This window comes from Monodon monoceros, unplaced genomic scaffold, assembly GCF_005190385.1.
Source record: "Monodon monoceros isolate NGI ecotype Baffin Bay Population unplaced genomic scaffold, NGI_Narwhal_1 Super_Scaffold_22, whole genome shotgun sequence".
In the NCBI taxonomy this organism is placed as follows: domain Eukaryota; kingdom Metazoa; phylum Chordata; class Mammalia; order Artiodactyla; family Monodontidae; genus Monodon; species Monodon monoceros.
The window spans coordinates 34,022,485-34,050,291 of record NW_021703779.1 but is presented as its reverse complement, the minus strand read 5'-3'; the positions used below and the strand labels follow the sequence as shown (position 1 = coordinate 34,050,291).

The 27,807-nt window shown below is 41.7% G+C and overlaps 1 long non-coding RNA gene across 1 annotated transcript in view; it reads left to right on the top strand.

The window, feature by feature from the left end:
* LOC114906269 overlaps positions 1 to 27,807 on the top strand; it is a 199,980-nt gene that overhangs the window by 37,796 nt on the left and 134,377 nt on the right. The window lies entirely within an intron of this gene.

The following is a 27,807-nucleotide window of genomic DNA, read 5'->3' as shown; positions in this document are numbered from 1 at the left end:
TTTTTTTTTTGGTTGCGTTGGGTCTTCTTTGCTGTGCGCGGGCTTTCTCTAGTTGCGGCGAGCGGGGGCTACTCTTTGTTGCGGTGCACGGGCCTCTCATTGCAGTGGCTTCTCTTGTTGCAGAGCACAGGCTCTAGGCCTGTGGGCTTCAGTAGTTGCAGCGTGTGGACTCAGTAGCAGTGCGTGGGCTCTAGAGCGCAGGCTCAGTAGTTGTGGCGCACAGGCTTAGTTGCTCCGCGGCATGTGGGATCTTCCCGGGCCAGGGCTCGAACCCGTGTCCCCTGCATTGGCAGGCGGATTCTTAACCACTGCGCCACCAGGGAAGTCCCGACAGTTCTTTTTTTAATTTAATTTTTTTAATTGAAACATAGTTGATTAATATGACAGTTCTTAGGTTTCCGCGTTTTTATTGCTTCTTCTCCTGGCTACACAGAAAAGTATTCGATGAAGTATATTCCTACTCTCCTAAGAGCACAGATGTTATGAAGATAGCAAACTGATATAAATAAGCTTGGGGACTTGGAGAAATGCCATATAATGATATCTCTACTGGCCAAATGGGCTAAAATCATGAAGAGTTTTCTGATGAATTTCATTTCTAGGTCCCAAACAGGGTATTTAAGCTGAATCTTTTTTTTAATGTATTTTATTTTATATTGATATTTCATTCATAGAAAAGGGTATACCTTAGAAAGTATAAAAAATGAACACCTGTGTAGAATCTTCTTTCCTTATGGCAGTGAGAGGTTGTGTTGAATAGAATGATGGCAGTTTTCATTTCCATTGACCTGATCATTATGGAGATCACACAATCTCCCCTTTTTGTATCCTTCTTTGCCTAATCCTCCCCCTACCTGTATTCAGTAACATGTAAGTGAGTAATAGACCTTATTCATTTTAATTTTGTGATTATTTTAAAGTAATTAATTTCACTGAACATTGTGGGTTTGTTTAAATTCAAAAGCTAAGGGGTAAACGTGTTATACATCCCAGGATTATGTGCATATTACTAAGAAACCAGGCCTTACATCCAAGGAATAGATCCCTAGATGTGAACTTTTCAGCATTAAAAAGCAGATGGCAATGTATATGATAGAGTGGGCCTGGAGGGAGACCTAGGAGAAGGTATGTGTGTGATGGGGAAGTGGGACAGTGGTCCATATGTGTCTGAAATACACCTGCTGTTCCTGGTTATGCAAATTGATGAAAAAAATGCCAGAGCTGGGAAGCTGGTTGATGGTAAGAAATAGCTCCTTTCTGTCCTCCGCCTCAGCCTGCAGCATATGTACCCAGAGGCTGCTATGGGCAGGAAGAAGCCAGTTCTCTCTCTACTCTACCCTGGCTGCATCCTGCTACACCACAGAAACACAGGCCTTCATGTGTCCCATCAAGAAGGTGTGATGCTCAGTGTTTTAGATACATTAATTTATTTTAATTGAAATCTTTTAGGATAGATTTCTGATGGGGAACCTTTAAAGTAATCATTAAAATCTAGCTACTACCACCATTTAAAATTGTAATGCCTTGAATACCTGCGCTCCTTTAATTTGTTGCATTAATTTACTGTGAAGGTAGCCTCTCGGGACATGTTTCCACGGTAAGGAATATCAGAAAAAATGCTGCTAATTCTTGTTGGATATTTCTAAGTCTGGATATATTCAAATATCTGAATAATTACTTGAGTCCTTTTAATGTAATCCTAAAACTTGAGATAAGATTTTTTAAAAAGAAGAAGAAGGTGTTTTTCAAGCAGGAATGTGGAGCCTAGGGTAGAAATTTCAGCCGGCTTATAGGTCCAAGGCATTGGTTTACTACTCCCCGGCACTTTGGTTATTATTAGTATGGCTACACTTCCCACACCCTATGACCATCGGCATTTACTGGCTTCATGTTGCTTTTTCATTTGAACACCATACAGCATGTTTTAAAGCCCCAGTAGTCAGAGGTATTTGTTTGCAGAACTTAATTCCCATACAAAATAAATAAATAAATAAAAATCACTTCCTCTTTTGCAAGGCTGCCAATTTGTTTTCTTCAAGGGGCAATTATGTCACTGCCAAAACCACAGTGATAAATAATCTCCCTGTATTTGAATTTTAAAATGAAGCCCTCCAGAGGGTTAGGCTCAGAAAGAACCAGTGATAGCTAACATTGCTGGACTCAAGTTCAGTTTAAAATTCACATGTTAATAAAGAGAACTTCTTCCTTTCTATTTTGGACTGAAAGAGAGAAAATAATGATGAAAGTGAGTTAAGACTTACCTTAGTAATTAGGGAGTCCCAATGGATTAGACTTGCTAATAGAAACCGAATTAAAACACATTTTTTGAAGGATTTTGTTAGAACTTGTAAACACTCCAGAGCTAGTTCTGGAATGTCAGCTTTTTTTCCTTTTAAGTTTATAATTATATTTTTGTTGTATGTTGCATACCAAGTAGGACTAGGGGAAACCAGTGTCTATTAATCAACTTTTAGACAATGCACAAGTCCCTAGCACTTCAGAACCAGATACGGCTACATAATTTCCTTGTAGTCCACATGCCATGGCCTATCCTTTTTTTAGAAAAGCCTGTCATTAATAAAAGAATCTACTGTGCTTCATTTGTGTCTTAAGATCAGAAATTGCTGTACTTAGTAAGTTCACAGCCTTACTGCCAATAGGCAGGCGCCTGCCAGGTTGAGATGGTACAGCCATCTGGAACAGCATAGAACAGGGCGAGGAAAGCTTTTTCAATGTGCAAAGAAAGAAATTACTACATAAAATGAACAAGATGGGACCAAAAAAATGAACGCCCCATCTACCCACCTACTATCCTTGATCTAGAAATCGTTCAGTCCTTTGGTTATTGTCAGGCAGCTTTGGGAAGGAAACCCATTTCATAAATCCACATGGCTACAGAGATTGCTGCAGTGGTTATCATCACACCCAGTGCCTCTGGGTTCCTGTGGGCTGTTGCATGGCTCGGTTGACTCTGACTCACACACATACTGCTGCAAAGCATCTTGACGTCCTCACTGCGGATACAACCAGCATGAGGGTTTGAGAGCGATGGATCTGAGACAGAGTGGCTGCCTTGGGCTCATTGCCAGTGTTAACACTCAGTTTTACCTTGGGTGCAAATCAAAAGACTGGAATGGTAAAGTTTACACATTTAACCTACTGCACTGTCAGTCTGAGAATATAATGAAAAGAGCCTTTTATTGAATCTACTCTTAGGATCCCAGGAGTCTTTCAACAGGATCTTCATGATGTCAAAGCAACGAATGTTCAATTCAGTGATTAATCAGCCAAGCTGGTTGTCTTAGTTTTGCTTCCCCCCCCAGAAGCAGACCTCAAGACCAGTATCCAAGTGCAAGTAGCTTATTTGGAGGTGATTCCTGGGAACACTGTTAAGTGAATGGGGAAATGAGACAGGGAAGATAAGGAAAGCAATAAAGGGTGAATTTTCCAGTAAGATACCACTGTGGAATCCCCAAGGGAAACTTCAAGAGATAATGTTAGAACACGGATTAGCACGCACAGCCTATGTGGGCCAAATCCAGCCTGGTTTTATATAGCCCATGAGCTACGAATGGTTTTTACAGGGTTTTTAAAATGGTTACAAACATCAAAAGAAGACGAATATTTCGTGACACATAAAAATGATGTGAAATTCAAATTTCTGTGTCCATAAATAAAGTTTTAGTGGAATATAGCCATGCTGATTCATTTACGAATTGTTTATGGCTGCTTTCACTCTACAACAGCAGAGTTGAATAGTTGGGGTAGAAACCATGTGGTGTCAAAGTCTAAAACTTTACTCTCTGGCCCTTTACAGAAATGGTTTGCTATCCATGATGTAGACGGGCACCTCAGAGGTATCCCATCCAAGAGGCTTGAGACCTGGCATCCTTATCCACCAAGTCCCAGCTATCAGTGTGCAAGGGCTGGTCCTGGAGGGCTTTCATTTCCCAGCACTTATAGCCTGCCCTGCAGAATATCTAGGTATTCTGAATTCTGTGAAAGTTCATTCTCAACTCCAAATGCCATAATTTCATACTTCCCTAATTTTATAAATTCCTAGTTTTCTATATTCCTGAGAAAACTCAGTTCTATTTTGAGCCCAAGAGCACAGGATAAATTAAATGTTTCTACCTATGTTCCAATAATGGATTGAATTAAGCAATCTATATAGTTGAAATTATATAGACGAGCATTAGGTTCAAAATATGTTGCCTCTGTGGAGCAGAGCTGGTGGTATGAAGTAGTTTTCTCCGTCGACAGCAATCCATGATAATGGGTAAGTTGGAGCTGAGAATGTGTTTTTCTTCTGTACACCTTCACCAAGTAGATAGTTATTTTAGTTAGAATGATATCCAAACCTAAATGGAGATTAAGTTACATATTTCATCCCATAATTAATAATATTTTGCTTATAAAATAACTGAAATTGATGAAACATAAAAGGCAGAAGCATTGTCCAAGTAATTTACTGTAAAGCAAAATTTGCTCTTGCCAAGGCAAAACTTGTTCTGCTACTGGATTCTAGGTACCACTGTTTCCCAAGACTGTATATCCTCTGCAAAGGTGCTTTTAAAATGAAGTCCAAACATAGCCAATTTTGTACAGCCTTATGCACTAATTTTCTTTGATGATCAAACATCACGAAACTCTCCCTCTTTAAAAGTGACGATAGCAGCACAGCTTGACATCCAAAATGAACAATTCAGAAAAGATTAAATTGAAAACAAAAATCAGTTTTTTATTCAGAAACTATTTCAAGTTCATCTCTGGTTACTAAAACTAAGCATAGCTGTTTCCCCCATTAAAGTTTTTAAAGGCTGCAGAGTTGTAGATGTTGTTTATCTCCCAACATACCAGTATATTGTTAAAGAGGAAAAAGTCTATTTGTTCATGCCCAGATTTGAAATTAGAACAAACCGTACACTTTAATGATCCTGTGCATGACCCTTTTACTTCATACTGTACATGCTAGAGAACTCCCAGATGAAGTGCCGCCAGATGTCAACATGCCTACATAAACTTCCTCCTGCTAACTGGAAGTTTAGCCTCCTGTCTTGGGATTCTCCCACTGACAGACAAGCCTTCTGTGCAAAGCTATCCTAGTTTTCCTGTCTTAGGAGGAGGATGTTTGGTGATAGCAGGATAGGAAAGCAACGGCCTTATATACAGTGGCCTGCTTCTATATTTATGGCTTGCTATATTTGTTTTTCCAAGGCCAGAAGACACTTTTCCTCCCACTGTTTAAGGTAGTCCCCAGAATTCCACACATTCGTTGAACTATTTATTCATTTGTTAAATCTTTGAGTTCCAACAGTATATCAGGCAATATCCCCTCAAATCCCCCTGCCACATCACCCCCAACTACCACCCATGTACCCCTTTGGCTCATCTCAGGGAAAGCTGATAGGGGCTGGAGGAATGTATGCACTGTGCTAGGGTGTTCGACATCACCCCAGCAACCAGACCATGTGACAGATCGCCACGACTTTAGATGGTAGAGGGGGGATTGACTCCAAGGCTCGTGAAATTCTGGGTTGAAACCCTTGAAAGAGCTGGACCCTAAAGGCTGTTAGGCAGCTGAGTAGTTTGGCTATCAAAAGAAATAAAAGTTACTAAGCACAGCGAGGGACCAGAGTTCCAGCTAAGATTTAGGCAGTATAGCTTTGTGGTTAACAAGAGGGCTCTGGAAGTGGATGACAGTTGCAGTTCAGCTCTCTGCTTGTAAAATCGGTTTTGTAATCAATATTAGAAGAATGTTATCTGTGCCTTCATTAGGCCAATCCACGTGGTATATGGTCCTAACAGTATCAGTTCTGTTTCCTCTCTCCTTTAAATAACACCTAAATATTTTCCTTAGGGTTCTAACTTTAGGCCAGTGGATTTGGAAAAAAAAGCCTACCTATTCTTAGTGCACCAGTATTATGTCTTTTCCTCTTCTGCCGGATCTTTTTCTTTTGAACAGTAACTAGCCCCTTATTTCCATATACTTGGAAGGAGTCCATTATATCATGCACCAAATCTCATTGATACCTGTGAGATCATATATGCCTCAGAATATTAAAATATTAGATTACCTTTTTATTGCTTTTAATTATAAATATTCCTTGGGTTGTTATATAGCAGGAGTAGCAAACACCCGGTGAGCATGCTCTAATCCCTGCTTCCTGCACAGGGCAGGCATTGCTAATCAGACATAGCCCTCTGAATGCAGCATCAGAATATTTCTCAACACAAAGTTCAGGAAACTTCTATCAAGGTGAAGTCTGTTTGCCATTCTTGGTATATTAAGTTATGAATCCTGTTCTTAGGGGTTAATGTCAAGAAAATTACTTTTGAGATAGGTTTGAGCCAGTTTTTAATTTGGAAGGGATGAAAAGAAAGAAAGAGAAGAGCAAATAGAGCATTGCTCATCTAAAGCAACGTTTTTCCGAGAAGGATGCTTATCAGGTTTAATTTCCATTCTGGCAGATGGATTCTAACGTTTAAACAGAATCTCTTGGGTTTGAAGAGACCTCTTGTGGGTCATTTAGCTCGTATCTCAGCACTACCAGAAGATAGATCTCATTATTTTTCTTAAATCCTGTCTTAAAAATAAATGGGTGTCTAATGAGTCTTTAAATAGTGATTTTACTACCTCCTCTGGACGCATGTGCCATAACTTCTGTATTCTAATAGCTTCTTAGCTTCTGTATTTTAATAACTACCAATGCTTCTATAATATTTATTTAAAATTTCTGCACAAGTCCGTTGCCGCATCTTCTATACTCACCCTGCCTTTAAGCTTTTAAGCTAATCCAGTGGGCAGTCACAGCTGGCAGCCACTGAAGAAGAAACATGAGCCATGGATGTTATGGATGGACTGATCACCACAATCCCCTTGGAGTTAACGTTTGTTCCTGACCAGTTCCCATTTTGCACCCCACCTCCCTAACTCCCAAAGCTTGGAGGATAATTGGCAATCATACATCTGGCCCTCTGGATTTAATACTGTTGCTTTGAGGCTTGGCCTTTTTTCCCTTGCTTTCTCCTCCATTTCTTTGTCCCCAGAGCTATTTCTTTGTCCCCAGGGCTATATATAATAATATATTATTCAACCCTGACATTCACATAGGGGTAATTCAGACAAATTCTTCTAGAGCCTCGTTTAGAATGTTGACATTAAAGCATGATTATGTCTAGACTGTGCATGCCCAGGTCTATTAATTAGGGTCCTTATCACCCATAGATGGAGTGGGACGTTATCTTTGTGGTATGATTTGAGTGGGTAGCCTCTATAATCAAAACTGTCTTCCCTACTCAGGAGAAGTGGTGGAAATTCAGTCACTGGAGAGCTTTTCTCTTGATTAATCATAAGACAATCCAAGATTCTCTTTTAAAATACCGATGACCTAGGAGGATTAACCCATTAGGTCAAAACCCCTTTAGTATGAATTGGCTATTTTTTTAGCCCACTTTCTTCCCAAATAGGTGATAATTGAGCATAAGTAGTATAATGGAGTCTTTGGAAGAAGTGATGCTGAAAGGGAAGGAAAGGCAGAAAAGTCATGTTGGAAAAGCACCAAAGGAAAATTCTGCCTACTTCACCATGTAGTCATGGGCTAACCTTAAGTCAACTCTCACACCCACACAAGACTTTCTCATTGTGTTTACTTAAGGCTAGGTTCCAAGTCAATATCTCTCCTACTTATCCAGTGTTCTTTATTCATTAATCCTACCTTTGGCTGCCTGAGATTTCAAAGATTATCTTCTTCCCATCTTATTACCAGGCCCTGGGAGGCCTTTCTTCTTTTTCACTGTCCATCAAATCTCAGCTTTCCCTCAAAGCCAAGATCATTACGTACCCTCCATAAAGCCTACTCTGGAACTTCAAAGCTGACACGATATCTCCTTACTTTCAATTTCTTTAGCAAAAATAACACTAGGGAATGAAAACGAAGAAGAAGCAAACTATGTTCATTGAGTACCCACTGTGTGCCAGGCATTATGCTAAGACATCTCATAAGGTATCTTTTTTAAAAATTTCATTGAAGTGTAGTTGATTTACAATGTTGTGTTAATTTCTGCTGTACAGCAAAGTGACTCCGTTATACGTATATATTCTTTTTCATATTCTTTTCCATTATGGTTTACCACAGGATATTGAATATAGTTCCCTGTGCTATACAGTAGGACCTTGTTTTTTATCCATCCTATATATACTAGTTTGCATCTTCATAAGGTATCTTAATATTCACAACAACCATATCACATAGGTGTTATTATCTCCATTATATAATGGAAAACTGAAGTCATAAAGGATCTGTAACTTTCCAAAATTTAGGAAACCAGGTCCCAAATCCCTATCATTTCTCTGCCTATCATTCCCATGGGAAGTTAGAATACGTAGCTTTGTACTGATATTTTTTATGTGTGAGGAAACCCCTGTATATAATGTTCGCTTTTACTTTAAACTTTTTAAACTTTTTTTTGTGTCTTGGAGTATAGCCGATTAACAATGTTGTAATAGTTTCAGGTTACAGCAAAGGAACTCAGCCATACATATACATGTATCCATTCTCCCCCAAACTCCCCTCCCATCCAGGCTACCACACAACATTGAGCAGAGTTCCCTTTGTTATACAGTAGATCCTTGTTGGTTATCCATTTTAAATATAGCAGTATGTACATGTCGATCCCAAACTCCCTGACTATCTCTTCCCCCCATCCTTCCCCCTGGTAACCATAAGTTCGTTCCCTAAGTCTGTGGGTCTACTTCTGTTTTATAAATAAGTTCACTTGTATCGTTTCTTTTTAGATTCTGCATATAAGGGATATCATACAATATTTCTCTGTCTGACTTACTTCACTCAGTATGATCATCTCTAGGTCCATCCATGTTGCTGCAGCTGGCATTAGTTCATTCTTTTTAGTGGCTGAGTAGTATTCCATTGTATATATATACTACATCTTCTTTATCCACTCCTATTTCAGTGGACATTTAGGTTGCTTCCATGTCCTGGCTATTGTAAATAGTGCTGCAATGAACATTGGGGTGCATGTGTCTTTTCAAATTGTAGTTTTCTCTGGATATATGCCCAGGAGTAGGATCGCTGGTTCATGTGGTAGTTCTATTTTTAGTTTTTTAAGGGACCTCCGTACTTAAAGAACTATTCTTATAAAGAAGGGGTTCAGAGTAGTATCCCCTTACTTGTGGTGGCTACACATAACTTTCTTAACAGACAAATGAGACTCAAGGCAAGTGATGTTAGTTATATGGCCACCTTGTTTTCTTGTAGTTTTGAAGCATAAGGCTTTGTACTACGGAGGGGGTAAAATGAAAATAACTGGGAAAGTTAGGGATAAAGGTGTTATGTCCTGTGTTCTTACGGTAAATCATTAGAGTGCAGCAGTCTGTAAGGTTCTAATTCCAAACCCGTGAACATTCACAAAAGCTGTCCAGCTAGTGCTAGCCGCTTTTTAGTATCTGGATGCATGAAAGGTAAGACAGTAAAACTTTCCTAAGAATGTAAATAGTTTATTAAGGAATTAATGGTGACAAGTAGCTTAGATTCAGCATTGTGCCACTTTGCCATAGTGTCTTCTTCTCTTTTTTTAAACTACAGTCACTCCAGCTTTCCTTTTATTCTTTAATTTTTTTTATAAATTTTTATTTATTTTTAAATTTTTGGCTGCGTTGGGTCTTCATTGGCTGCACACAGGCTTTCTCGAGTTGTGGCGAGCGGGGGCTACTCTTTGTTGCGGTGTGCAGGCTTCTCACCGTGGTGGCTTCTCTTGTTGCGGAGCACGAGCTCAGGCACGTGGGGTTCAGTAGTTGTGGCACGCGGGCTCAGTAGTTGTGGTTCGCAGGCTCTAGAACGCAGGCTCAGTAGTTGTGGCGCACGGGCTTAGTTGCTCCGTGGCATGTGGGATCTTCCCGGATCAGGGCTCGAACCCGTGTCCCCTGCATGGGCAGGCAGATTCTTAACCACTACGCCACCAGGGAAGTCCTCCTTTTATTATTGATAGTAGTTGCCTAAAGATATATCTTTTTACTTTTAATATACCTATATCATTATATTTGAAGTGAGTCTCTTGTGAAGAACCTATAGTTGGGTCTTATTTCTTTTTAATTTATTCTGACAGTCTCTGACTTTTACATTTAATTATTGATATTTTTATTTAAGCCTACTATTTCATTATTTGTTTTATTAGTTGTTCCTTCTATTTTTCATTTCTCTGTTTCCCTTTTTCTGCCTCTTTTTGGATTATTTAGACATGTTTTAATATTACATTAAAATTTTTCTCTTGTGTTTTTTACTGTCTCTTTATATAGTATTCTTAGTGTTGGTTCTAGGGATTATAATATACATATTCAATTTTTCACAGTCCACTCAGAATCAATATTTTACTACTTTAAGTGGAAAAATATTACCACCATATAGTTCCCTTTACCCTCCCTCCTTTATATTGTAGTTGCTTTTTATATAGTCTATCTACATACATCAAAAGCTTCATCAGAAAATGTGATAAATTTTACTTTTAATCATCAAACATATTTTAAAGAACTCAACAAGAGAGGTTGTTCTATTTACCCAGATGTTTACCATTTTTTTGCTCTTCTTACATTCCTAATGTTCCAGGTTTCTTTCTGGTAACATTTCCCTTTTATTTGAAGCACTTCTTTTAATGATTCTTTCAGAAAAGGTTTGCTGGTGAGGGACTTTCAGTTTCAAGTTCTGCATATAAGGAGCCTGGAAGCTGCCACTCCATCCTAACAAGTAAACATCTGAGCAGACTGAAAAATCAACAACTTTTCTTGGATCCATAACAGAGAAAACATAGGGCAAACCACTGCCCCCAATATTGGAGAGACAGAAAGGCAAATAAAGGGATTTGTAGCTTACCAGAGCAGAGACTCAGTAGCAGAAACCACTGCAGGAAACCAGTGCTAGGGTAGAGAAACCTGCATTGTAATTGACCATATACAAAAAATTCTACAGCTAACATCAGACTTAATGGTGAGAAACTCGAAGCTTTCCAACTAAGATCAGGTACCAGGCAAGGATGTCTCCCTACTGTACCATTTGTTTTCAACATCATACTGGAAGTTTGAGATAATGCAATAAAAAGTGAAATAAAAGGTATACAGATTGAGAAAGAAAAAACTGTCTTTGTTCACAGAAGACATGATTGTCTATGTAGAAAATCCAAAAGAATCAACCAAAGAACTCCTGTAACTAATAAGCAATCATAGCAAGGTTGCAGGATACAAGGGTAATTTTAAAAAGTCAGTCACTTTCCTATATACCAGCAATGAACAAGTAGAATTTGAAATTAAAAACACAATACCATTTACATCAGTATCCCCAAAATGAAGTATGTATAAATCTAACAAAATATGTATAAGATCTATATGAGGAAAACTACAAAACTCTGATGAACAGAAATCAAAGAAAACTAAATAAATGGACAGCTAGTCCATCTTCATGGATAGGAAAACTCAAAATTGTCACTATATCAGTTCTTCCCAATTTGATCTCTAGATTCAATGCAATGCCAATCAAAATCCCAGCAAGTATATTCCATGGATATTGACAATATGAATCTAAAGTTTATATGAAGAGGCAAAAGACCCAGAATAGCCAACATAATATTAAAGGAGAGCAAAGTTGGAGGACTCATGGTATCTGACTTCAAGACTTGCTATAGAGCTACAGTAATCAAGACAGTGTGGTATTGGTGAAAGAATAGGCAAATAGATCGATGGAAGAGAATAGGGAGTTCAGAAATAGAACCCCATAAATATAGTCGACTGATCTTTGACAAAGGAACAGAGGCAGTACAATGGAGCAAAGATAGTCTGTTTAACAAATGGTACTGGAAAACTGGACATCCACCTGCAAAAATAATGATAATAATAATCTAGACACAGATATTACACTCGTCACAGAAATCAGTCGATCACAGACCTACATGTAAAACACAAAACTGTAAATGGCCTAGAAGATAACACAGGAGCTTCCACAGTTTCTGAAGAGAATTTGCTGACATTCAAATTGTAATTCTCCTGTAAGTAATGTGATATTTTCTCTGGCTACTCGCAAGATTTTTTCTTTGTATTTAGTTTTTAGCAGTTTGATTGTGATGTGTCTAGGCATGGATTTCTTTGGGTTTATACTATACTATTTGAGATCCATTGAGCTTCTTAAACCTGTAAGTTTATGTCTTTCGCCAAATTTGTGACGTTTTTTGCCATTATGTCCTCAAATATCTTTTCTACAGCATACCCTTTCTCATCTCCTTCTGGGCCTCCAATGACACAAGTGTTAAACCTTTGGTATTTTCCTACAGCTTCCAGGACCGTGTTCATTAATTTTTCAATATTTTTTCACCCTTTTGTTTGGATTGAATAATTTCTATTTATCTACCAATAAATTCACTATTTATTATTTTCATTTTCCTTTTGAGCCCATCTTGTGTGTTTTTTACTTTGGTTATTGCATTTTTCCATTCAAAATTTCCAACTTGATTCTTCTTTATATATTCTGTTTCTCTGCAGAGACTTTCTATCTTTCCCTTCATTTCCAAAGTGTTCTTTACTTCTTGGAACATTTTAATAATAGTTACTTTAAAGTCTTCGATAATCCCAGCACCTGTCATCATGGCATTGGTGTCTGTTGGTTGTCTTTTCCGATGTGAGTTGAAGGTTTTTCCTGGTTCTCTGTATGCTGATTAATTTTAGATTCTATCTTGGATGTTTTGGGAGACTCCGAGTTATGAGAGTCTGGGTCTTGTTTAAAGTCTGTGGGGAACGTAGCTATTTTTAACGGGCCATCAACTTGTTTGGGTTCAGGCTGCACATTGCAGCCAGCCTTCTGTGGGTTTTGGCTCCGGGCTCAGTTCAGTTTTAAAGCCCCTGCAGTGCTATTCAGATCTGTCTCATGTGTGTGCCGCTCAGTGGCCAGTCTGGGACCTGGACAGCGTTCTATCCCATAATTCAGTTCTCGGAATCTCTGGTATATTATTTAGGGTCAGATCCACATATGTACAGCTAGGGAGTGAGCCGAGGAGTTCAGAGACAATCTTATGGGGTGGTTTTCCCAAGCTATACTCTCTCCCCAAATTTCCCCATTACCAGTTCTTCCCTGGGGCTCACCTTTTAGTCTCTGACCTCAGAAAGATGGGGCTTTAGCTATTGTGCTGTGCTGTGTACTTCCCACAGCTGTACCCATGTCTGGGACCAAGCAGCAGGAGGGAAGAGAGAGAAAAATAGCTATGGGGGTTCACCACATCCTCTTGGGACACAGCTCTTCTGATCAAAACATAACGGTTCCCCTTCTTCAGTTCTAGGCACCCACAGGCCTCCGTTGCTGCTTGCTGTCTCTGCTGCTACTGCAGGATTTCCTGGAGTGCAAGAAAACAGAAAAGGGGGGGAAACCCTGGAGATTTCCCGTATTCTCTTTGAGCATCAGGAGATCTCTTTCCTGCCCTTCCAGACAGAACTAGAGGGCTTCCCTTGGAGCTCTCTTTCTGTCCCTGCCCAGTATCTACTTCTAGGTTTGGGGCTGCCTTGATTCTAGGCCAGGGATAGCAGAGGAAAAGTAAATGATAAACTCACCACCAGTTTGGTCGTACTTTGGATTCAGGTATGTCTTCTTTCCCAATCTGCATGTTGTTTACTTTTCAGAATCCTCAAATAGCTGCCCTATGCATTCTGTCCAGGTTTTTTTTTTTTTTTTTTTTGCGGTACGCGGGCCTCTCACTGTTGTGGCCTCTCCCGTTGCGGAGCACAGGCTCCGGACGCGCAGGCTCAGCGGCCATGGCTCACGGGCCCAGCCGCTCCGCGGCATGTGGGATCCCCCCCGGACTGGGGCACGAACCCGTGTCCCCCGCATCGGCAGGCGGACTCTCAACCACTGCGCCACCAGGGAAGCCCTCTATCCAGGTTTTATAGCTGCATTGAGTGAGATAAACAGGGTATAGTTACCCCATTTTACTTGAAATCGGACCTCCTATTTCTTTAATATCTTGCTACAAATATGTCTCTATTTATTCACAGAATCTCTCTTGTAATTTTTACAACTTTTTCTCTTTGGAAAATCCTCCTCAACTGCTGAATAACAATTTTGCCGTAGGTAATGTAGAAGCAGAGAAGGAGACAGGGCTTCTTACTGAGGGAGTGTTCTTGGGAGAAAACTCTAAGGAAGGAAAGGAAAGAAGCAGGAGAAGCAGCTAAGGAAAGAAGCAGGAGAAGCAGCTAAGCAAAGAAGTGGTTTTAGCAGAGGTCTAGCCATCAGCCTTGATTCCACAGAGAACTCTAGGGCAAAGATGGCACCACACAGTTGTCTCCCTTGAGGCAAAGGGGCTGGTCTTCTGCTCCTTAATACCAGTCAGTCATTGGCTATGTTGAGGGGTATACGACCTCTTAGGCGTCTCTGAGTGAGGTGGGTTCTGTCAGCAGAGAACGCTTCTCCAGAGAAGAGTACAGCTGTGAGCTGTTAGCAGCCAACAGTCACAGCTGCTAAATATAAAATAAACAGAGCCGACCTTGGTTCTGGGTGAGGTGGAGTCAGGAGCTGGGGGGCGGGTGCACTAGAGTGGTAAAGGAGCTCTGGGTGGGGCGTCAGCACCATCATTACAGTGATTAATCGTACGTTTCAGTGGTGATAGTCGCCAAATGCCCCATTTCCTTCCAGAACACCGAGGACCCCTAACTAGTGGTGGCATTGAGGAACCGTGCTCAGGCTGAAATAATCAGCCTCCAGGGCAGTGGGTGTCAACATTTAGTGTGCATCAGAATCACTTGGGGAGCTCGTTAAAGATGCAGATTCCAGCACCAATGCTGAGATTTGTGTTCAGTAGGTCTGCATGAACTACATTTTACCGAGGAACTCCGTGACTCACTTTGAGATCATGCGAGTGATCGTACAACCCAACCTATTTCAATGATGGCAAACATCACTCTGTCTTAATTTTGTCTCCCCCAGTAAATCTGAAGCTTCTAAGGGCAGATGTTAAACTTCAGTCGTTTTTCCTATAGTGATGTTCACAACCAACCGTATATTTTTTTTTAATACTGAATGTTTTTTAAAAGTCCTTTCCACTCACTGTTCCAGTGATCCAAGTAACCACTTTATGGGAGCCTGAACTAAAGTGGTTATAAGTGTCTGGGGCACAAAAACAAAATGTCAGAGCATGAGCCGTAGGAGTTACAGAATCCTCGAAGGCAATAAAGGCAAGTAGCCTCATCAGTGGTGAACCATAACTTTTAAAAAATAATCTTCAGACAGTGCAGGAGTATCAGAGGCTGACTGACACAAAATGCCCATGTCTGCCAAGTGCCCAGCACCAGGAATCAAAAACATATGGCTGGGGTGGGCCTGGGAGAGGAGCATCTGTTTTTACAGTTGTAATTGTCCCTATAGATTCGGGTCAGCATCAATCATAGCATTTTTCACACAAAGGACAGAATATTGATCAGTACCTAAGCCTGCCTAACAATATCAGCTCCATTTTGGATATCTAGACAGACTCTCAGATCAAAAATCAAACAGCATTTCCAAAGGGACATAATAAAATAAAAGCTAATATGAGAAACCAATAGACTATCAAGTAGTCCTTCAATTCCTTTGTAAGAATTAGGCCGCACACCGTGAGAGCAAAGGATTTACTTAGGAAGATCTGCTTAATAAGATAAAGTATCTTCCCATGGAAAATCTTAAAAATTAAGCAGTTATACTCTACTGCACTTTCATCCTATATGATTTTATTAGCTTATCAAACACACAGCACTACACCCTTAAATAGGGGAGTTACTTTTTCTATTCTTGAAGACCAAATGGAAGGTTCATCCAGTTGTAGTTTAGAAAATCTGACATGTAAGGAAGCATGTTAAGATTTTTATGGACCATTAAAAGTACAGATATTTTAATGATTACTCAGATCAAAATGTCATGTATGGTCATAACAAATAAGTAGTTTGGGATCTGTTATTCCCAAAGGAGGTATCGTTGAGGCTGACCCTTGCCCAAGGGCATGTTTATAAATATATCAGCTTTAGAAAAGGGATGAAGCACTTAGTTGTTTATATTCCTTTAATGACTGACTCTGTCTGCTTCTGATGTACAGTCAGACTAGCTTCTTGTTTGCTGATAAATCCTCCTGGGACTCAGTAGGTCAAAGTAAAGAACCAGTGTTGTGTGGCAACCCGGGATCATCCGTCTGACTTCCTTGAGGAAAGAGAAGCTCTGAGCTGAGGCGATGTATATAGTAGGCAAGAAATTGATTAATAGGCATCAGGAAAGATCATTTTTCTGACTTCATTTATGTGCTTGTGTAAGCAGGTAAGCTACACTAGTCGTGCCTCTGAGAAAAAGTAAAAACTGATTGATTGGGGATGAGTTGGGAAATTGTCCAGGGAGCTGTAATTCTGGAAGGCCATTTTGTCTCTTGGGTTTAATAGTTTCTGGAGGAATCCAGAGATCGTGACAGTGAGCGTGGGTGAATTGGGCTAGACCTTGTATTGTAGGCTGGGCTTTCTGGGAAGCTGACTCTGAGATAGAGCATAGAGGGTAGGATGCTTATTAGGGTGGACCCTTGGGATCCCCTTCTTGGGGAAAGGAGGGGAAGGAAGAAGGAATGAGCAGAAGGAGAAGCCGAGCTGTGAGGCAGGCCCAACAATAGCTTCGGCAGACCCACAAGGAGCTCGGGAGCTAGAATGGTCCTTCAGAGTTGTCCTCAGTTGGGCCAAAATGGCTGGGAGTTTATATTTCCGCCTTGAGCATTGGATATGGACAACCTCAGAAAGTACCAGGGAAACCACCTTTGGGTCAAGTTGGCTCTCTGCAGCTGAGGCAGTCCCTGAAGAGGCTGAGAGCTGAGGGTTGTCACCATCAGGACCCCTAGCAGCTAGGACAACAAGGATTTCTTTGAAGGAGGAACTGGACAGTGCATGAAAGTGGCCACCACACCCGGTCAAATTTGGGCTGTGGCTTATCTGAGTGATTTTACCAGGTAATGGCAACCCCAAAGAACTGCAAGGCCAGTTGTCAAAGACAAGTCATGCTGCCTGAATTTTGTTGCTTCTGCCTCTAAGAATGATTTTTCTTTTGAGATTTGACAGGGAAGGGCAGAAGGGAAGGGTTCTGGACCTGGCCCTAGGTCCGTCACAGGGGTGAGGCAAGGTAGAGTGGAGTCAAGGGTGGAGGTGACACATGCTGGGGCTGCCCATGGAGCATCAGAATGGTGAGTGGGTATATCATCGAAGGCCTTCAGCCAGGGTCAAGCTGTCAATATAGGACATCCAAAATGAAACAAAAGTCAGGTGGGAGTAATACTTGGGAGGCCATGTAGCCTGTTAGCCTGCAAGGCACTGGGACAGAAATGGTAACGACTACTTTATTAAGTGCTTCTGTGGCTCAGGGACCCTGCTAAGCACTTTCACACATCATCTCACTTCCGGCTTAAAATTCTGTGCGGTAAGCATTATTATCTCCATTTCCATTTTGATGGGCAAAGAAACCAATTCAGAGAGGAACTTACTCAAAATTACATGGCTGGTAAGTGGCAGAAATTCTGGAGACAGATTGCCTAGGTTCGAATTCTGGCTCCTACTAGATATGTGGCCTGGGGCAAATTACTTAACCTCTCTGTTGCTCAGTATCTTCATCTTTAAAATGGGAATAATAATAATAATTATCTCTTACAGCTGTTATGAGCATTAAATGCGTTAACAAGGGCTATGTAATTGTGTGTGAACTAAGTGAATAAGTCAGCCTAACTCCCAAGCCCATGTTCTTGACTATTATGCTACCCTGGCAGGACTCAGATTCTCAGGATATGGAGAGAGAGACCAAGGCAGCCTAAGTACTAGGAAGTAGCTAAGATATTAGGCAATTAATCATTCATTCACTTATTCACAGATATTTACTGAGTACCTCTATATATGTGCTAGGCATTTTTCTAGGTAGTGGAGATAAAGCAATGAACAAAACAGCTAAAGTCCCAGCTATCATATAGCTCATATTCTAGTGGGGAGACAGGTAATAAACTAAATGATAGACAAATACCTAAATAGTGTCAGGTAGTGGTAAGAGTTAATGAAGAAAATGAAAGCAGGATAAGGCATGGGAAGCTATGGAGGTGGGGCTCTGGGGAAAGGGTAAGCCTTTCTGACGAAGTGACATTTGAGCAGAGACCCAAATGAGTCAGGGAAGGAGTCAGGCAGTAATCTGGAAGACAAGCCCAGGCAGAGAAAATAGTGAGAAGAGCAGGCCCCTCGGAGCTGTCCTGAGTTGGGAGAGCTGGGCTGCCCTCAGAAGGAGATGAGATCTGGGGCAAAGCCATTGTCTTCAGCAGAGGTGACCCCCAAAGTGGGCCGACAGCTGAAGGCCGCCTTCCAGCAGCATGCCCAGCAGCAGGGGGAGTTAAGTGTCTCATTCCTTAAGGGCCATCTGGGTGGCACATCCCAGCTTCCATCACCCTGTTCGTGCTTCAGCTGCTTGTCCTACTGTTTGGCTGACTTCTGGAAAAATGAATCTTTGTCACCAAAAATATACGCTAAACATTGTGAAAATTTCATCGAAGTTCTTGTGCAGAAGTACCAAGGTTGAAATGTTACTTTGGATGTAAGTAGCTAGAAGGACAATGTAAATATTGGAACACTGATCTCTGACTAACACAGGGGGAAAGAGCAAAAGTCTAAATCTGAAAGTTCTCTGGAAGGGAGTACTTGGCAGATGGGTGAATTAAAAATGGGATACCATGGATCCTTTTGCAACTTGATAACACATCAGCACTGCCCACATGCTCTAGAAACCATGTGAATGAGGAAGGCTGTCATTAGAGCTGGAAATTGCTTTGTGATTTTAGCAATGGTTTGCTCCTGGGCCAGGTTCAGATTGCCCAGTTTCTGAATTCTAACCAGTAATTGCTGCTATAGTGTGTTGGGGAGATGGCTGCTGGAGATTGTGGCAAGGAGATAGAATTCTCTGCCTTTTAAGGCATCTTAATCACAATTTGGGTAGCATAGGAGCCTTCAGCTGAGTAAACTGAACAGCCATTTCCATAGCAGAGAAATAAGCTACTGTTTGATCCAGAGAGGGAGCTTTCGGCTGTTGTTTGTTGACCTGAGCCAAGGGAAACAAGATGACAGATTGGACAAGCAAACACCATGCAATTTATGCCCTTCACGGACTGTCAAACATTAATTTAATTTAATTTTAATCATTACCATCTGGTGCTTATATAGAGCATCAGGCCCAGATATTTCCTTAGCTTGAACTGGGGAACAGTGCTGCGCCTTGGCCTGCAGCCACACCCAGGCACCCCGAGGAGGGGGCAGGGGGACCGTGGGAGGGGAGGGGTACTGATGCCAGGCGTGCAGTCATCCCCAGCCCCTGAAGCTGTAAATGGGACCTGTTGTTGGTGCTGCGGTCCCATCGTGGGTCAGTGGCCTCTTCTTCTGCCTCCAGTCATAGAGGCATAACCGCTGAGTCACGTCTTTGAACTCCCGGACATTGGCAAAAGGGACTGGCTGGGGATGGTGTCTGGGTGAACTGGGGCATCTGACGCTGTGGCTCAAACCTCTTGAGCAGCTAAAGTGACCAGGAGCCACATTTAAGCTGTTCATGAAGTAATTACTAAGCACTGACAATAGGGATAAGGGACTGGGATCAGCCGACGTTTGAGTTTTCATCACCCTTGAGAATCTGTGACTCTTTGTGTCAATCACAGTGCCAAGCCCAGCAGGGAATAAGGAAGAAGTATAAGGCAGCACCCCTGCCCTACAAGTCACCTCAGTCCCAGGAGGGATTCCCCTTTCTTCCCAGTCCCCAGACTGAGCCTCAGGTTATTGGTGGCTAGTGGGGGTAAAAGGACTGCCAGTGAAGTCCCAAGGGAGTAGGAGAGGGGGCATGGAGAGAGACCTCCCTCATTATCCTGAGCTTAATTTCTCAAATGCAAGGTACCTCAGTACCCACAAGGCTGGAGGAAGCCAGCTCAGGCTTCAGGAGACAAATACTGAGCCCTGTTCATTGCTTTGTGGACCAGGATCACATGACCCACTTGAAAGAGGAGGAGCAAGTTTTCCCCGTTTCTCTGAAAATAGAAACAGGCCTTTTTTTCCTGGGTTTTCACAAGTAATTTAGTTTACTTTTTAATTTTTTTAATTTTTAAAAATTTTATTGAAGTATGGTTGATTTACAATGTTGTATTAATTTTTTCTGTACAGCCAAGTGACTCAGTTATACGTATATATACATTCTTTTTCATATTCTTTTCCATTATGGTTTATCACAGGATATTGAATATAGTTCCCTGTGCTATACAGTAGGACCTTGTTGTTTATCCATCCTGTATATAATAGTTTGCATCTGCTAATTCCAAACTCCCAATCCTTCCCTTCCCTATGCCCCCTCCCCCTTGGCAACCACAAGTCTGTTCTCTATATCCGTGAGTCTGTTTTTGTTTCATAGATATGTTGATTTGTATTTTAGATTCCATGTATAAGTGATATCACATGGTATTTGTCTTTCTTTTTCTGACTTACTTCACTTAGTATGATAATCTCTAGGTCCATCCATGTTGCTGCAAATGGCATTATTTCACTCTTTTTTATGGCTGAGTAATATACCAGTGTGCGTGGCGTGTGTGTGTGTGTGTGTGTGTGTGTGTGTGTGTACAACACATCTTCTTTATCCATTCGTCTCTTGATGGACTTTTAGGTCTTTTCCATGTCTTGGCTATTGTAAATAGTGCTGCTATGAACATAGGGGTGCATGTATCTTTTCGAATTATAGTTTTGTCTGGTTATATGCCCAGGAGTGGGATTGCAGGATCATATGGCAACTCTATTTTTAGTTTTTTGAGGAACCTCCATACTGTTTTCCGTAGTCGCTGCACCAATTTTACATTCCCACCAACAGTGTAGGAAGGTTCCCTTTTCTCCACACCCTCTCCAGCATTTGTAATTTGTAGACTTTTAAATGATGGCCATTCTGACTGGTGTGAGGTGATACCTCATTGTAGTTTTGATTTGCATTTCTCTAATAATTAGTGATGTTGAGCATCTTTTCATGTCGGCAGCAATTTTAAATACATGCCCATTGCCAAAATAATTCAGATAATATAGAAAAGTAGAAAGTAACAAGTTGGTCACAGACAGATACAGAACCACTGTTAACATTTTGGGATATGCCTTTATGTCTTCACACACACACACACACACACAAATGGGATCATGTTACAGATAATGAAAAGCACAATCTCTTGCTGGGTGATTCTCTTCTCCAGCCAGATGTCAGCATGACCAGAAGGAACATTCAGGGACGTCAAGCAGGGAAAGGGAGAGTGGCATTGCAAAAGTTGCCACTTCAGATTTCAAGGCTGGATGTTCCTTCCAGCTCAAGCTGTGTCTGTCCAACCCACCTCTTGGCAACCACCAAGGGCTGACTTGCCAGCCCTTCTGAAATGTGAGGCCACCTCTATTCAGAACGTGAATATTGTTTCTTTCTAAGAAGCATCACATTTTTTCCCTTTAAAAAGTAACAGAAAGTACTTTTCATCATGGAGGGCTAAGGGGCAAGTGCAGGTCGGAAGAAACCAGTTTGCAAGAGTTAAAATGGAGCATGGTAAGGAAAGAAAAATTCATTTTGTGCCTTCCTTTCCTGACTGCACAGATTTTTTTCTTTATGTTAAAAGAGAACAGTATTCCATACAGAGCCCATTTTGATCTACATGCATCAAAATTAAAAGGATGTAATCTCCAACTGTATTTTGTCCCAGGTAAGGATGTGGTTGAAGCTGTCTCCGTGGGGGAACTCGACTCCCTTCTGGAGAGTGACTAGAGAATAGAGGCCCACAGAGCCAGGCCTGTGGGAGAGGAGTGGTGAAGGAAGCCAGCCAGGCCTGTTTTGGTGGAGAAGGGAAGTCTTAGATCCATGGGAAGGTGGGCTGCACTTCTTTTATATTCTTCTGGAAGTTGGAATCAGAATGGGAGGACCAAACTTATTGTGAGGCAGGGAGCTGACACACGAGATTTGAGAGGATGGAAAAGAAAAAGGAGTGAAGGCAGTTGATATTAATTTAGCACCTACTATCTGTCAGAAGTTGTGGTGAATTCCTTGTATTAGCTTATTTAATCTTCACAGTAATCTTAAGAGGTAGATAATACTACTACTGGTATTTTATAGCTAAAGAGAGTAAGACTCAGAAAGGTTAAGATATTTGCCTAAAGTTGCAAAGTGAGTCAGGTTCAAACTCATATCTGCTTGGCTCCAAGATGTGGGCTCTATTTTCCCACATCACACTCTCTGAAAGTGGAATGGGTATCCCTCATGAGCTAATGTGTTCCTGGTAACCTGGGTGGATTTAAGCAAAAACTAGATGATCATTTGTCAGAGACATTCTTAAGAAGCGATTCATGCATTGGTACAGACCTGGAGCACGTGGTTTCTAAGAATCTTTCCAGTTGCGTGTTCTAACAAGGTCTCTCTAACTAAAACGTGTCACTGTTGCTTGTCTTCTAGGACATCTACTATGGTCATGATTAGAATTACTTTTTGTGGCTAAGGTATCATCCTCAGAGAAAGTACCTGAAGATATAGTCCCACGAATGTTTGCTTGGAGGACCAACTCCAACACACATGATTGGTACCCTACCCATTTCTGCTCAGCACTCACCATTTCCATGCATACCCATGCAACAAGCACCCAAAACTCTCTACCTGAGGGGGCTTTCTTTTGGTTCTTTAAGGGTAGGCCAGAAGTGCCAGAAAGTTAACATCTTTGGGAGTAGTCTTCAGCTAATAACAGATGGGATTTGGAAGAGAAATATTCTGGTTTCCTTGTCCTTGTCTGAGATAACTCCAAAGTATGCCTCATAGAGTCTCCCAGAGTTCCCCAGTAGGATTGAGTCCTAGTTGCCCATAGGAGTGACGTGCTCTTTAACACACTTTTTTTTTGTTTTTTTTTTGCGGTACGCGGGCCTCTCACTGCTGTGGCCTCTCCCGTTGCGGAGCAACAGGCTCCGGACGCGCAGGCTCAGCGGCCATCTTGATTGATTTGTTTCCCCTTCTTGTCTCATTTACCCTCTCGCTTACTGGTGCTTTCGGGAATCGTCTCAAATGAACTAGTTGTGCTCAAATCCTTATCTCAGGGTCTGCTTTTGAGGGAACCCAAACGAAGATACCAATGTTATTTTACCCATTAGCACGGGGTTTCTCAACCTCAGCACTGTTGACATTTTGGGCTAGAAAATTCTTTGTTGCGGGGAAGAGCGGCACTTCCTGTGCACTGTGGCATGTTCAGCGGCATCCTTGGCCATCACCCACTAAATGCCGGTAGTGTCCTCCCCCAGCTATGACAACCAAAAATGTCACCAGACAGTGCCAAATGTCATCTGGGGGACCAACTCAGGTCCAGTTGGGAACCGCTGCTTGTCTGAGGTGCCCACAGGAAGCACAAGGAGGGGAGGCTGTGCAAGGCAGAGAGCTGTTGGGCTGCGCTGTTGGACAGGCTTCTTGGTGAGCCCTGGAGCTTAGTGGACAGTACAGGTGGGATGAAGAGGGTGTGTGTGTGTGTGCGCGTGCGTGTGTGTGCGTGGGTGGGTGCGTGTGTGCATGCGTGCATGTGTGTGTGTTTTGGAAGAGGAAAATGATGAACTAAATCTTTCTGTTTCATAACTGTGCCTGGTGCCGGGTGTCCCTTGTCCAAAGTAGATGAACAGCTCAGAACTAAGTTGTAACCCTTCACAGTTCCTTTTAGAAAAATGACAAGCACACGGAGACAATTTCGCTGTTTGTGTACCATCAGTTTTCAGGTGAGTTCAGTTTGGATGACAGGTCCTTAAGCAGCCATTTCACAGCCTGGCAGTGTCTGGGTTGCTAGGAATGTTTTGACTTTTAAGTACTTTTATGCAGCTATTAAAAAAAGCAATGTGCGGTTCCAACATGGAGAATGATGTCAATGAGAGTAGAGGGTTCGATAAAGATGCAAATGCTGGGGCTTCCCTGCTGGCGCAGTGGTTAAGAATACGCCTGCCAATGCAGGGGACACGGGTTCAAGCCCTGGTCCGGGAAGATCCCACATGCCGCGGAGCAACTAAGCTCGTGCGCCACAACTACTGAGCCTGCTCTCTAGAGCCCACGAGCCACAACTACCGAAGCCCATGTGCCTAGAGCCTGTGCTCCACAACAAGGGAAGCCGCCGCAATGAGAAGCCCGTGCACTGCAATGAAGAGTAGCCCCCACTCCCTGCAACGAGAGAAAGCCTTTACACAGCAATGAAGACCCAACGCAGCCAAAAATAAATAAAAGAAAAAACAAAAAAGAAAAGAAAAATATGCAAATGCTTTCATAGTTGGAGCTTTGGGTCTGATTTGGCCTGGTATATGTGCAAATGAGACCCCTGAAGAGAGTTACAGATTTTCAGATCTGGTAAAAGGAGATTGCAGATATAGGTTCCAAAACCCCTGTATTCCCTGTAAACAGAAGTAGCAAAGAGGTATAAATATAGGTTAAAAACTATGATAAAGTCTTCATTTTATCCACTGGATTCCTGGTTAAAGGTACTAATTGGGGTTTCTCATTTCCACTGTACTCCAGTACCTTCCAAGGTCAAGTAGGGAAGCAAGCTGATGGTGGAGACTGTATGTGCCCTGCCCAAATCCTATTGGATGTGCTCCGCACCAAGCTTTAGCGTGCTTTTCTCTTAGTGACCAGCATCTGTGACCTTTTTCAGCTTTCCTTTGGGCTACTCGAATTGCCTAACCTGTACATAGACCCTGGGAATCTATATCAACCCAGAGCCGCCCATAGCTAATGGACAGGAATATAGAAGTCCAGTTCCCTTGCCTCGTGTTGAAGTAAACTTTAGGTGTAATTTACACTCCAAAGCTACACCCTGGGATGATTATGAAGCTGAGACTTCCTAAAAATGCAACCTTGCTTCTTGACTTCCTTTCTTTCTCTGTCCTGCTTTCACCACTCTCTTTTGGTCTCTCTGGGAGCACTTTCCCAAAAAATCACTTGCATAGGAATCCTCATCTCAAGGTCTGCTTCTGGGGAATCTGACCCAAGACAGAAGCATTCCGAAGTCTACATTTGAGTGGGAGAGGAGGTGAATTCTGCCATTCACATGAGACATTCTGTAATCTTATCCTCTCCTATAAGGTAGGCGTTCATTAGCTGTTTCTTGCTGTAGTGATGATCTCAAGCTGGAGAACTGAGAAAAGAAACAGACCTCTGCCACCTACGCACTGCTCCCCTCCCTCCACAGCTGACAGGGCCACAGAGGACCTTAGGAGGTGTTGATGAATCTCACTTAGCCAAGGGAAGTAAGAGAAGCTGGCTTTGCTCATGCTTTAAATGAATTAGATCTTGGACACCCAAAGCTGTATCTGGGTGCTTTCATACTTGAAAGGACATTGCCACAGAAGATAGTGATTCAGCAAAACAGGTCTGCAGTGAGGAAACGTGGATCAAAAATATATTGGGGTATGCTTCTGATACCTAATAGGGTTTGACAGTGTCTCTACAATTTTATTGCAAAACTGATTGATGATACAGCACTACTTTTTTTTTTTTTTTTTTTTTTTTTTTTTGCGGTACGCGGGCCTCTCACTGCTGTGGCCTCTCCCGTTGCGGAGCACAGGCTCCGGATGCGCAGGCTCAGCGGCCATGGCTCACGGGCCCAGCCGCTCCGCGGCATGCGGGATCTTCCCGGACCGGGGCACGAACCCATGTCCCCTGCATCGGCAGGCAGACTCTCAACCACTGCGCCACCAGGGAAGCCTCAGCACTATTTTTTTGAGTGCTTTCTACTTGTTTGGCAGTGTTTTCTCATGTATTATATATCATTGAATCCTTGTGGTCTGCTTGTGAGATACTAACATTGCCATTTTACAGGCAAGAAAGCTGAGGCTCAGAGAGGTTATGCTCCTTGCCTAAGGGTTACACTTGTAACAAGTGGCAAAGCTGGGATTTGAGCCCACATTATTCTGATTCTGACAACTATGTGCTTAATCACCCACCAGAGTACAGGTCCCACACTGGCTGTCTTCTCTCTAAAGTGATCATGGAAAGATTTATCAACATTTGCACAAGGCAGAAAACTATCTCATCTGAGAAAGTTTATATAGACAGTTTTCTTTTCCAAGAATAAGTAAATGCATAGGAAATTGAAATATATTAAATGAGCCTGACATGCTGCAATACAGAGAGTATGTTATATGGTGAGGTTTTCTCTAAGCTTTGCATTTTCTTGTTGCAAGGTCAATATGATGATTAATGGTGTATGCACAAGGTAGAAAATTATTATTTTCTTTGCAGTTATTTGGAGGGTATTGCATCTGGTATAATTTCTCTCCTATTTGGGGGAATACTAGGATTGTCCTTGGATTTGAACTTTTGTTTTTCCCCCTCCTCTCCACTCCCAGACTCTTTTTGGCCCTAGCACCAAGGCCAGAAAGGCTGCAGAACTACTCCTGTTTTACCCAGTTAATTCCCTCCAGGACTGAAAAAGGTGCTATTCCTGAATACTAACAGTTTTTGCAAACCTCAAATGCAATATGAGAACACTTTGGTACAACAGCCTTTAATGGAAAAAAAAAAAAAGAACAGCATATCCTGTATTTAGATACAGGATATGTGTTCATATTTTAGCTTAAGCAGTGAAGGGAGACTGCAGCTTTTCTTGAAATTTTAAGGTGTCATTTTTCAACAACACAGAAAGTAAAATTTGAAAGTGGTTGCAAAACAGTGGGTCTTTATCTTTGTTTAGAACTAGATCCAAAGTTTAGAGCAAAATTCTCTTCTCTGGGGTTCAAATATTGTTTACCCTGAATAGAATATGCCTTCCTGTTTGATAGAAAACACATGAAAGCATTCTAATTGTGAAACAGCCCCAGGCAAGTGGTATTTAGGAAAATAAAATGCTAAGCATGGAATCACGAAGCTGGAAAAACCCTTATGAGAACATCTAGTTTTGCCCTCATCTTCTAACTGAGAATGACTAACTCATCCTGTATGGGTTTTTTCTATTTTGGTAGGATTTATAAATGTACATTGTCATCTTTAGTGCCCATTCACATGACGTGTTTCAGTTAATGGTGGAATATCTGGGTAATCACGGGAAGCCACCAGTACCTAAGAAAACACCTGGCACATAAACAGTATTTAGGAGAACTTTTAGTAGAAGGAATAAATGCATCAACAAATGAAAAAATGAAGGCTGAATAGTAGAAAATTTATGATGGGACTCTTACTGGTCTGATTAATTAATAAAATAGAAAGGAATTAGCCCAAGTTCAATGTCTTGGGTACTCTACCATTTCACATTACATAGTGTGGATTTTATCCTTCTCAATCAGTAAGGTGACTATGTAATGTATATTCCAAACAAGGACCCTTTTGGGTGTGAAAGGGGGTGTTATTTTTTAAATTAATTAATTAATTTAGGGGACACTATTAATAATTGCACCAGGACAAGGCTGCTCTGGGCAAAGTGGAACCAATAGTCACCCTCTCCATAAGGGATCAGGGGCAGAGGAAAAATCTATTCATACAGGCTCTAAAATAAGAAACAATGGGGTGTTAAGTCACAATTGAAGATTGGAGGACGTTCACTATCAATACTTCTGGCTTTCTTACCTTGGACATTCTTACCTCATCTTGGAATTATGGTAAGAAATAGGGCAAAATGATAAAGACTCCCTTCCAATAATTAGGAAAGAAAGAGTTAAACTCTTACCAAAAGCTAGACTGAGAGACAGTGTGCCCAGCAGCCCCCCCCCAGCTCTCTCTCTTGCTTCACCAGCCTTTGGATGGA